Here is a 12,364-nt window from a genome sequence, read left to right as displayed (position 1 = left end):
CAATAATAGGAACAATTTGTTGTTAGGCATGAATTCAAAATCCTTTCTAGTTGGTAGAACCTCTTAGAGCCTGTCGTCCAATGGCCTTGTAGCACCCAGGATTAACTCCATACTGTAATGCACTGAATACTTGATAAAGATAATCATCAGGTTAATTGAATGAGCTTAGTTCCAGCTCTGTTACTAACTAGCTGAGGTCAGAGCCAAGTGATTTCCCTTCTCTGGGTCTCACTTTGTTCATCCATAAAACAAGAATATTGATTAGATCTTCTGTAAAATCCCTGAGTCTAGACCTAAATCAATAAAAAGTGACATTCTGTTATCCAGCAAAAACAAGGACATAATTCAAACATTTTGAGTCTTTCACAATGTTCTAAATGTTGTGTGTCTCAGAAATATTTCCAATCGCAGAATGAAGCAGACCATTTTCTGTTGTGTTTTGTTTTGTTTTCATAGTTTCTCCCATTCATTTCAATTCTTCTATGCAACATGACTAAGGTTAAAATGTATTTAATATGAATGTATGTGTAGAACCTATGTAAGATTGCATGCCATCTTGTGGAGGGGGAAAAAATCCAAGATATATGGAAGTGATTGTAGAAAACTGAAAACAAATAAATTAAATAGTAAAAAAAGAAATATTTCCAAGAGTTAATTATGATAATGCTGGATACCAGCCAGCACCAGTATGTTAAATCAGTATTCCATATTCTTATTACCACATTAAATTCAGTCAATTTGCTGTTAAGTGCAATACTGGTACACTCTGAGCGAGTATAAGTGTTCGTATTTTGCAGTTCATAAATGTATTTATTTCTGTGTAAAGCAGTTAGTAGATTTTTTTTAATAAGGAAAGGAAATTCAGTAATGAGATTTTCTCTACCTCAGAACCCGGAAATAACCACATAGTAAAAGAAAGGGTCTTACCAAGTTAAGCTGATAGCAAAGAAGCAGGGTTGTTATGTCCTCTTCTTAAAGGACCAGTAAGATAATCTGAAAGATGAGAAAACATTAATGATTTCTAAGCATTTTACAGAAAGTCCATTTTAATGAAAAATGAGAGAAAAGAAATATCCTTAGGCTGATCACAAAAAAGGAATGAATAGGAATTCTTTTAAAATGGTGGTTCCTTTACTTGGGAGATGAGACTAAAAACTGATGAGATAAGGCAGCTAAGGCCAAAGCCACCGTTGGGCAGGCACACCTTGGATACTGCTATGGATGACCACTTCCTCTCTTTTTATCTTGCCACTCAAAAGTCTCCATTAGTCGACAATTTAGCTGAAAAAGTAGAAGGGCTCCTTTGGATTATGTCAAGAAATTAGCACAAAGCACCGACTTCCCCTTTGATGTTTTGGTAAGCAAGCTTTGTTTGTCAAGCATTAGTACATTTATTATTTTGTCATAATTATAAGAAGATAATTTTATAATGCTGAACAATTAGCTGAAAAGTTCAAAAATTCATTCATAATCCTCAACAACTAGATTGATTGAATTTTAACTTCATTGCTAGGTTTGATTTTAAAACTAAATGGTCTTGGTTGAATCACAAACTCCTAATCTTGGTATCCCAGGTTCTAATCTATCTTCTTAGGTTTATCTCATGCCACTCTTCTTCATGTACTCTGTGTTCAAGTCCAACCCTACCCTCTCCTATCTCAATAATGCCTTTGTCCCTGCCACTGCCATGCTTGTAATAGATTCCACCATCTCTATTGAAATTCTTCCCTTCTTTTAAGGTTTAACTGTGATGCAACCTCCTTTAAGAAGAATTCTCTAAAATTTTCCTGCCTGCTCCAAAGTACATGGCTTCTCTGTCCTTGAATTTCTTAGAGGATTTCAGCTGGCCTTCACCTCTGCATTTAATACACATTCCCTTTTATCACCTCATTAGGGCACAAGCTACTTAAAAGCATGATCCATGTCCTATCTATTTGTATTTCCAATGAGTATTCAGGGTTCCATATGTAGTAGATGTTTAACAAATGTTTGCTGGAGTTGTGGTACATGAATGTAATGGAATACTATTATGCTATAAGAAATGATGAGCAGGCAGATTTCAGAAAAACCTGGACTCACATGAACTGATGCTGAGTGAAATGAGAAGGACCAGGAGAACACTGTATACAGTATAAGCCACATTATATGAGGACTAACTTTGATAGACTTATCTCTTCTTAGCAATGCAAGGATTGAAGACAACTTCAAAAAACTCATGATGGAAAAAGCTGTCCATATTCAGAAAAAAAACTATGGAATGTGAATGTAGATGGAAGCATATTATTTACTCCCTCTTTCTTTTTTTCCATTTTCTTTTTTTTTGTTTCTTCTTTCTTGTGGTTTCTCTCATTGGTTCTAATTCTTATGTACAACATGACTAATATGAAAATAGATTTAATATGAATGTACGTGTTGAGCCTGTATCAATTTACATGCCATCTTTGGGTGAGGGAGGGGAAAGATGGGGAGAAAATATGGAATGCTAAATCTTTTGGAAGTGAACATTGAAAACTAAAAATCAATAAATTAAATTTAAAAAATAAATGTTTGTTGGATTGAGTTGAATTCTGTAAGTGTGGTCTCTATTAGAATTCTCAGGTCTCCTTGTAATCTATGCCTTATGATTATGTTACACTTTCATTTTAAGGATTTAGAAGGCTTATGAGTATTATTCCTTGTTCAGACAGCTTAGACAATTTGAGAAAGGCTCTGGGAGTAGTCTGAACACATATTATTAAGTCTAATGTGAACCTTCAACCCAGTGATTATGGTAGAAGTTGGCTATATTATTCTCACAAACCCATGGGTTTATTTTGCTTATTCCTCTGGGTTAACTCAGTTTATTCAGAACTTGCCTTTCAGCCTCTCTTCACCCCAAACTACTTCTGGGAGGTAAACATAAACTCAAAGGATGTTAAGAGTTGAAAGGAGCCTCATAGAGCAGCCCATTTTATAGATGAGGAAGCTAAACCCCAGGGAAATGGGGCAGCTGGGTGACACCGTGGATAGGGCAGTGGGTTTGGAGTCAGGAAGACTCATCTTCATGAGTTCATATCTAGCCTCAGGCACGTACTAGCTGTGTGACCCTAGGCAAGTCACTGAACCTAGTTTGCCTAGGCTCTTCATCTGTAAAATGAACTGGAAATGATACAACACTCCAATATCCTTGCCATGAAAATCCCAAATGAGGTCACAAAGAGTTGGACATGACTGAAAGAACTGAACAATGACAACAAAAGGCCCAGGGAAGAGAATTTATTTGTCCAAAATCACAGGCTGATAAGAGGCTCAGCTTGGATTTGAACACAACTTTTCTGCCTCCAAGTTCAGTGTTCTTTCTATTATTTCAACTAGAATTTTTCTCTCTGAAGCTTCACTGCCAATCATACTGACTATATACGACCTTTGGAACATCAATACAAAATAATCTTTTATTTTAGTTCCATGGTCCTGAGTATCTCTTCTTTCCTGTCTTAGTTTTGGGGCTTGCACATAAAGGTTTTATTTAATTCAATTTTTACCATTTTTTTCTTTTTTTTCCACAATAGAATACATCGACAATGCTCAAAGTTATATTTTCAAACACTGCAGACAGAAATGGGATACTATGAGTAGAAAACAAGCCATCTGAAACAAACGCTATAATGTCTTTAATTACATGCTATTTGGATGTCACTGAGACAGCTTGCTTACTCAGTTGACAACGCCTTTCAGTGTTACTTCTATAATTTTTGCTTAAGAAATATTATATCAAGGAAGATGTACTTTTAAAAACACGAGACTGTCTAATAAATAGCAGAATACTGGGCAGTCTTACTAGCAGTTTCTTTCAAAAAGACTACCATTTTCCCTAATACAATAATTAATTGAATGAAATAAGTGCTGCAGGATGGATATGTTAACCAAGGCTACGTTGACTCTACCTAGCCACAGCATGCAGTGGAATTTTTAAACAAGCTACTTAAGCTTTCTCTGGCTTTGTGGATTAATGGAGAGAACTGAACCTATTAGACAGCTAGAGTTTTAAAGACATTCTGAGATTATTGGGTTTTTTTTCCCAATTTTTATTTAAAGTTTTGAGTTCCAAATTCTATCCCTCCTTCCTTCCTTCCCTCTGTTCCCCCATCCCTAAGATGGTAAGCAATCAGATATAGGTTATACACGTACAATTATGTAAAACATTTCCATATTAGTCATTTTGTACAAGAATACCTAAAGAAAAGGAAAAAATGAAAGAAAGTGAAAAATAGCATGCTTCAGTCTGTATTCAACCAATATCAGTTCTTTGTCTGGAGGCAGATAGTATGATTGATCATGAGTCCTTTGGGATTGTCTTGCATCATTGTATTGCTGAGGATGGCTAAGTCATTCACAGTTCTTCATCAAACAATATTGCTGTTACAGTGTACAACTTTCTCCTGGTTCTGTTTGCTTCACTTTCCATCACTTCATGTAAGTCTAGGTTTTTCTGCAATTTGTCATTTCTTATAGCACAAGAATATTCCATCACAACCATATACTAGAGTTTATTTAGCCATTCCCCAGTTGATAGGCATCCCTTTGACTTCCAATCCATAGCGACCACAAAAAAGCTGATAAAGATATTTTTGCACACATAGGTCCTTTTCCCTTTTCTGGATATTTCTGGGATATAGACCTAGCAGTGGTACTGCTCAATCAAAGGGTATACATACACAGTTCTATAGCCTTTTGGGCTTAGTTCAAAATTGCTCTCCAGGATGGTTAGATTAGTTCACAACTCTGCCAATAAGTGTATTAGTGTCCTGGTTTTCCCATGTTCCTTCCAATATCCAACATTTTTCTTTTTTGCCATATTAGCTACTCTGATAGGTGTGATGTGGTACCTCAGAGTTGTTTTAATTTGCATTTCTCTAATCAATAGTTATTTGGAACAATTTTTCATATGAATATTGATAGCTTTAATTTCTTCCTCTGAAAACTGCCTGTTCATATCCTGTGACCATTTATCCGTTGGGGAATGATTTATGATATTTAGATTCTTTTTTGTTGTTAAAATAGATTGTTATTTCAAAATTGTTTATCCATGTATGGTTACTTCCATTTAAATCTGATCTGGAATTGGTCATAATATCCCTTTTCTCAAACTTACAAAAGATGAGTATTTCATAGAAGTGGTTACCTCCTCCAATGATGCTTTCCTAGATGGTTGAGTTGCTATGGCCAAAGTACCTCACAACCTGGCCACACTTGGGATAAGCTTTCTGAAACTCAGCCAGGTGCAACAGACAGAGACCCTCTTACTATTAGGGAGCTTCTCACCTGGTAAGTACCTGCTAAGGCTTCTACTTTCGTACTATGTTCCTAAGATTCCTTATGTATACAAGACAGATATGCATAGGTCTTCTGATATGTGATTGGCTGTAGTAAGACTGGTATAAAAGCACACATAAAGAAGAGTTGATAGAATTTAGAGATCTTTAAGCCAAAACCCCTCATTTTTACAAATCAAGAACTTGAAGCTCATTATCCTAGGTCAGAGGTATAGTAAGTCCCATAACCACGATTTGAACTCAGGTTTTTGACTCCAGATCCAGAGCTCTACTTTCAACTCATGCATATAGAATTCATCTGACAACAGCATAATGATGGGTCTCATAAAAAACTACCTTTGAGACCTAAACCCAGGAAGGCACCCTCCCAGGGTTAAAGAGCCTATTGTTCCAACAAAGAAGACCTTAAGAATAAACCCTCACTGCATTTAGGTGCCACACATAACATGTTTACAGAGTTAAGCTTTCTTAAATATGTTCTACCATGAGCATCCCTTGGCTAGGGGCCCCCAAGTTTGACATATTTCAAGTGGCTAGAATCCTGGGTTTTGCTTCTGAGAGCCAATCTTAATCATTTAATTGCTATCGTCTCATTCAGCCTGCTCTCAGATTCACAAGGGCTCCTTTGTGGTACATCCCTACTACCATCAATCTACTCTCCTAGATTTTGAATAGGGCCTGGGATTCAGCATGCGTATGTCCATAATCACAGCATTTCTGCTACTGGGGAATGAATTACTAATATTGTTGGGAAAATATCCATTATCCAGCCAATCTTTGAAGCTGTAGGATGCCTGCCAGCGCACATTCATTTCCCCTAACACGTTACTGAATGACTTTCATCTCCCTACGACATTTTCATTCCAGGCAGTTGTTACCACTACTTATTTGTGGCCAAGAAAAAAAAAGTAGAGAACTAAACCCTTTTTTTTATTATAAAACAATCCATATCAAATCCTTTTTTCCTTCATAAGGTCTTTTTTAAAAAAACAAACAAACAATGTTTCTTTTAAAAAGACTTCTGTCTCTGGCAGAAAATGATTTGAAATATATTTTTAAAATAATTGGATAATGGCTAGAATACAAAATCACACATCCTTCAACAATATTTACAAAATTCTTGCTTCCTCCAAGGTACTAGGCTAGGAGTTGGAAATACAAAGACAAAATGACAATACTCCCAATCCAACCCAAACCAAAACTATAATGTCCTTTGTTTACCCTCAAGAAGCTTCTATTCTAAATAAATAAATATAAAGTATTTACAAATAAACACAAAGTAATTTCAGGAGGGAGTGAGCACTAATAACTAAGGATGATAATGGACCTATGTAAGAGGTGACATCTTGCTAAGATTGAAGGAGGAAGCTGGGGTTGAAGAACTATTGGCCAACCCAACACGTGTAGCCATGAAATAAATACTTCTATTGGAGCTCTAATTAGAAGAGGGTTTGGTCACAGTGGGCGACAAAGGTGATGCATGAGATACTTTGCTTAAGTACTCCAGGGCAAAAGCATGGAGATGAAAGATGGAGAATCTTGGAGGAACTATAGAGCACATGGAGGGGAAAATGTATGTGAAGGTTGGAAAAATAGGAAAGAGGCAGGTAATGATGAGCTTTAGAAGCACACAAGAATTTTCATTTGCTCTTCAGGTAATATGGGACCATTCACTAGAGATCTCTGAGTGGGGCAGGGGCAGGTGGAGGCGGTGACAGGGTCAGAACTATGCTTTAGAAAAGTCACCTTGGTAGCTGGGTGGAGAAGAGAGAGATTTGAGGCAGGGAAATCAATCAGAAAGCTACTGTAATAGTGCAGAAAATAGGAGATGAAGGCTGGAATTAGGGAGAAGGCTATGTAAGCAGAGAGAAGGGCATATATATGAGGAATGCTATGAAGGTAGAAACCATAAGATTTGGCAATTGATTGGATATTTTAGGTGAGTCAGAGAGAGGAGGTTGAGATTGAGATTGAGAGCCTGACTGACTAGGAGCATGGTAGTGCCATGGGTAATGATGTGGAAGGTCACAAGAGGAGAAGGTTTGGGGAAAAGACAGTGTTTAGAAGTCTTGTTAAGTTTACTTAGCAGAAGTTTCTGTCTACTTTCTCTGGAGGAAATCAGTATTGGCTGGGTCCTAATTTGATGGTTTAAAACTAAGAGGAATCTGAGAGATTATGTGGTCAAACTCCTTCATTCTGAGAAAATAACCCTAATTCTGAGGAAACTGAGGTCCGGAGACCTGACATGCTTTGCCAAAGGGGCCAAGGAGGTAATTATCAGAGCCAGTATTTGAATATATGTCATGACTCTAAATTCTTCTGAATTCTAAGTAGGGCTCTTACTTTCTCCTTTCAGTTTTCTCATCCATAAAATGGCTATTAATTACACCAAAGGTATCAAATTCCCAGGCTGCATGTGAGCCCACAAAACTCCCAAGCACAGCCCCAAATAGATTAAAATATAACTGACAAACTTTTAGCAAAATAAATTAAAAAATACAATAAAATATAGATAAGGTTGATTTATGGTTTTCTAAGTCATTGTGCAAGGGAACTTTTTCTATCTGAGCTTGACACCAGTGAATTACACCATCTATATTATTAATTTGTTGTGAGAGACACATTACTATTTAAACTTGAGGTCAATGATTTATACCTTCTAGCTTAAAGATTTGTGAGAATACTTTTAAATATGTGAGTTATTATTACATTTCAGAATGATATCCAATTATTATATTATAATTTATAATAATATGCAACATTCAAAAGACACAAAATTCATAAGTAAAAGAGAAAAAGCAGGGATGAATTAAGTATATTGAAATTTCTATCACCTGTTTAAAATGACATGACAAACTTTAAGGGAAAAGCTTTGAAAGAAGTGTGTGAAAAAAACCACAGGTTCCAGAAACCCTGGATAAACCAACATAGCATCTTCCCTCTTAACACATGCTGACTCTCTCTGCTTTCATAAGTAGGAGCAAAATAAATTGTTAATGCAGAAATTGGCAGCGCCACTATGTGAACATGTGGCAGCAGGCAGGAAGTGTCCAGGTGCCAGTAACTCCGCATTCTCTTAAACTGCTCAGCTTTCATCTACTTAAAAACGAGGACAAGTCTGGGGCCACCTTAGGGAAACTGGGAGTTCAGAGGAAATGTAGCACTGCTTACCTGACAGAAAGCCATGTGCTGTTTTATTTCCAGTTTTTATATTAAGCATAAGCCTGAGTGCTTATGTATTAACAAAATAAATGGGATGCAGCTTTGAAAACTAATATTAGACAATAACCCAAAGGTGCTCCAGACAACCTGCACACCAGGGCCAGAATGATCTTTCTAAAATAATGCACTGATCATATCACTGCTAAAAATAATAAAAATTAAATTCAATTAAATCACCACCTTTCAATGGCTTTCATTCCATTCTCTTTAATCTGGACCTAGGCTAACCTCATCTTTCATTCACTCTTCCTAGTATGCTTAGTAAGTGGAAAGCAAATTGGACTTGGAAATCAGAGTACCCAGGATCAAATATCTGTTCTATAACTTGCTACCTGTGTAGTCTTGGACACCTCTCTGAGTTCCTGTTTCTTCACCTGTTCTAGTTTCTTCACCTGAAGATGATACTTGTGCTATTTATTCTCCAGGGCAATTGTGAGGAAATGTGGCACTACTTACCTGACAGAAAGCCATGTGCTGTTTTGTTTCCAATTTTTATACTAAGCATAAGCCCGAGTGCTTATGTATTAACAAAATAAATGGGATGCAGCTTTGAAAACTAATATTAGACAATGGCCCAAAGGTGCTCTAGACAACCTCCTACATCTTAAAAATACTATAAAATATGAATAATTATTTGGGAAATAGAAAAATTGTCTCCTATAATTGTTGAGGATCATTGGCTTTGAGAAGAACATTTGATAATTTCTCCTTATTCTATATGTGAATTCACCTTGCATTGTACCATACAGCCCATAGGCATTTGATGGCTATACATTGACTTGACTTATTTTATCTGGTTCTTCTCAAATAGATCATAAACTTCTTTAGGATAGTGACATTTGTGTGGTAATCAGTATTCTTCCAAAGTACTTATCAAGTACACACAGTAGACATTCAGTCAAGTTTTAATGGACATGATTATTTGAAGGATCAATGCCCCTTTCTCTGATTCATGAGAAAGACAAAAACCTTTAGGTATGTAACATTTTCATCAGTTGTCAAAATCTGCAAAATTCCTAAAAACCTTTCCAACTGCTTCTCACCATCCAGGCTAATACCCACTCAAATACTTTGCCTATGGCAAGGACATACATAATCCCATGGAAATCTATACACATGGGAAGTCATAGGAAAATCAATAGAAGCAGGAGGACGATAGATAGAATGCCTGGCAAGAGGTAAATGAAAAAGCACTAAAAGGCATCCCAAATAGATTGATTCACTACAGGGACACACTTTGAATCCTGAGAAGAGTTGACAAAACTCAGTCTCCTCCTCCAGATAGTTGGTTTTGTTGATGCTTTATTACAGTGGAGTACAATGGGGAAGGTTTATGAAGGAAATAACTGATATGTAAAATGCAAGTATAAATGAAACTTAAAAAAGAAAAAAGTCTATGTGCTAGACTGCCTAGAGTGATGATGACATTCTTTCTTTTTCATTTTGCTAAAATGCATCTTACTCTAAAGAATTCAATTTAATGTAAAGGGATCTATTTTTTTTAACCATGGAAAAAGACAGTTCTTTCACTTTTTTTAGCTATAAAAAAGCCATGCCAATACCTATTGTTTGCAATATGCAATTGTAAATAACATTAATTTCTTGCCAGAAAAAGAAAAGAATTAGCTTCAAGCCTTATGCTGAAGGGAAGATCAACTTTAGCCAAGAAGAAGATATTTATCTCTCACCTCCCCTCATCTTCAGCAAGATTTAGAATTCTACTTTAAACAAGAAAACACTAACAGTCCATTCTTCTCTCTCCAAACCAGCAACAGGGAAAGTAGAGCAAACATTTCCTGTGTCGGGGAGGAGAAGAGCTGAATGAAACCGGTATTTGAGTAGAGCTGCTTATTTTATCATTTTCTTTTTTCTTGCACTCCCTAAGGCCTTGAATGAGTAAAATGAAAGGTAAGGTAGATAGATGCAACCCTGCATTTTCTTTGAAATAATTTTATGCTTAAATACAAAATTACTCATCTCTCTCCTGAGCTCCAGTCCTACATCTGCAACTTTCTGTTTGACATCTCTACCTGGATGTCCCAAAGCATGTAAAACTCTTCTCTCCCCCTAACTATACCTGTTCCAACGTCCTTATTTCTACTATGGACAACTACATTGTTCCAATCACCCAAGTTGGCAACCAGTATTCATGAACTCTTTACTCTCGTTTCCCAGCCCCCACACTTATTCCACAGCTAATTACTTAACTTTATTTATTATACCTCCTAAAGTCTCTTCCATTCCTCCCCTCCTCAATACTCACACCTCAACTAGATAGCTTCTAAGGTTCTTTCATCTCTACATCTATAAATACAAATGGAGTCTTCCCTCTCACTAGCCCTGAAAATTATAAAAGTGCTTTCATTTCATTTTCTTACCCTTCCCCCTTTTCCCTGAGCTGAAAAGGGTTTTTACAAATAATACTATTCTAATTACTTTATTTTACAGAAGAAGGAGCAGAGCCCCAGAAGGTAGAAGTAACATGTCCAAGGTTACAAGAACAGAGAGGAATAAGAAGGAAGAAACAGAATAAATGCCCAAATTAGCCTTTTTTTCCAGTAACTTTTGTTCCAAGTTTACCCAAAGGAAGGTACACAGGGGCAGAAGCTACACGTAGAGGAAAGTCAAAGGGCTTTTGAAAGGGAGACAAAAAATGCTTGTGACTTCTACTTTCTTCCAAGATCAGTGTCCCACACATAACTTTCTGACCATCAAAGCCTTCTCAGATACTTTCCTCTTGTTGGAGTATGCACATAAAACACTGAAGGAGGTAAAAACCCTTAACATTGACAAAGCATAAGAAGTCAAATGTAGCCTAATTGCAGAAAGGCTTGCAGAGCAGTTTTCTTTCATTTTGGTCCTCAGAACTGAGCCAAGTAGCCTCAATCCACCATTTCTTCAGTGAGGTATATAGATTTGGAGCTGGATGAGATATACGAGGCCACTTAGTCCACTTCCTCCTTCCCTCATTTTACAAATGAAGATCCTGTTGTCCAGAGAGGCAGAGGTAAAGAAGCTTACCCAAGGTCCCCCAGATAGTAGGAGATAAGGCTGGAACTCAAACCCACATATGTGGAATTCCACAAGTATCTTGTCTCCTCATTCAGATTATGACCAAAAAAAAAAAAAAGAGAGACAGAACCTTGCTTCTGTTCTCTCCCATCCCTAATCTAGTCTAGGGGTGGGGAACCTGTGGCCTTCAGGCCATATATGGCCCTCTAGGTCAAGTGTAGCCCTTTGACTGAGGTTTGGATTCACTTCCACTTGAGGACCTACAGGGTCACATTTGGTTTGAGCCTGCAGGTTCATCACAACTAATCTACTCTCCATATAAACCAAAATAGTCCTAATGTATCTTTAGCAGCTCTCTTGTCTCTAAGATAAAACACAAAGTCTTCCTTTTGCCATTCAAATTCTTTTATAATCTGACTCTGACCTATTTCATCAACCTTTCTATCCACTACTCTGCTTTACACACTCTGCCTTCCACCTACAATGGCCTGTTTTCTATTTCTTAAACTTAACAGTCCACCTCCATGCCTTTGTTCAGGCTACAACCCCTGGCAGGAATTTACTCTTTCCCCACCCCTGCCTCTTAAAATTCCAGCTTCTTCCTAATTTCAGGTGAGAAACAACTTTTGGGGAGAAGCCCTTCCTGAACCCCCTAAATGATAATGTGCCTTCCTTTTCAATATCATGTATTTCTGTATATGCTTATGTACACGTTTACATATTGTTGCAGATATTAAAATTTTAAGCTTCTTGAAGAAAGAGACTGTTTTTCATTTCCTTTATCATGGTGCCTTGAATATAGTAGGTGTTTAATAAAT

The 12,364-nt window shown here is 36.9% G+C and overlaps 1 protein-coding gene across 16 annotated transcripts in view; it reads right to left on the bottom strand.

Moving 5' to 3' along the window:
- The window catches only part of MAP2 (microtubule associated protein 2), a 359,367-nt gene that overhangs the window by 127,754 nt on the left and 219,249 nt on the right, over window positions 1–12,364 (bottom strand). For all 16 annotated transcript variants that reach the window (XM_072617435.1, XM_072617440.1, XM_072617436.1 and 13 more), the window contains one exon: window positions 928–993. The gene's annotated coding sequence lies outside the window, so the exon portion shown is untranslated. The remainder of the gene's footprint in view (window positions 1–927; window positions 994–12,364) is intronic.

Source organism: Notamacropus eugenii, chromosome 6, assembly GCF_028372415.1.
Source record: "Notamacropus eugenii isolate mMacEug1 chromosome 6, mMacEug1.pri_v2, whole genome shotgun sequence".
Classification (NCBI taxonomy): Eukaryota; Metazoa; Chordata; class Mammalia; order Diprotodontia; family Macropodidae; genus Notamacropus; species Notamacropus eugenii.
Note: the sequence above shows the minus strand (reverse complement) of the source record. Positions and strands in the feature narration are given on the sequence as shown.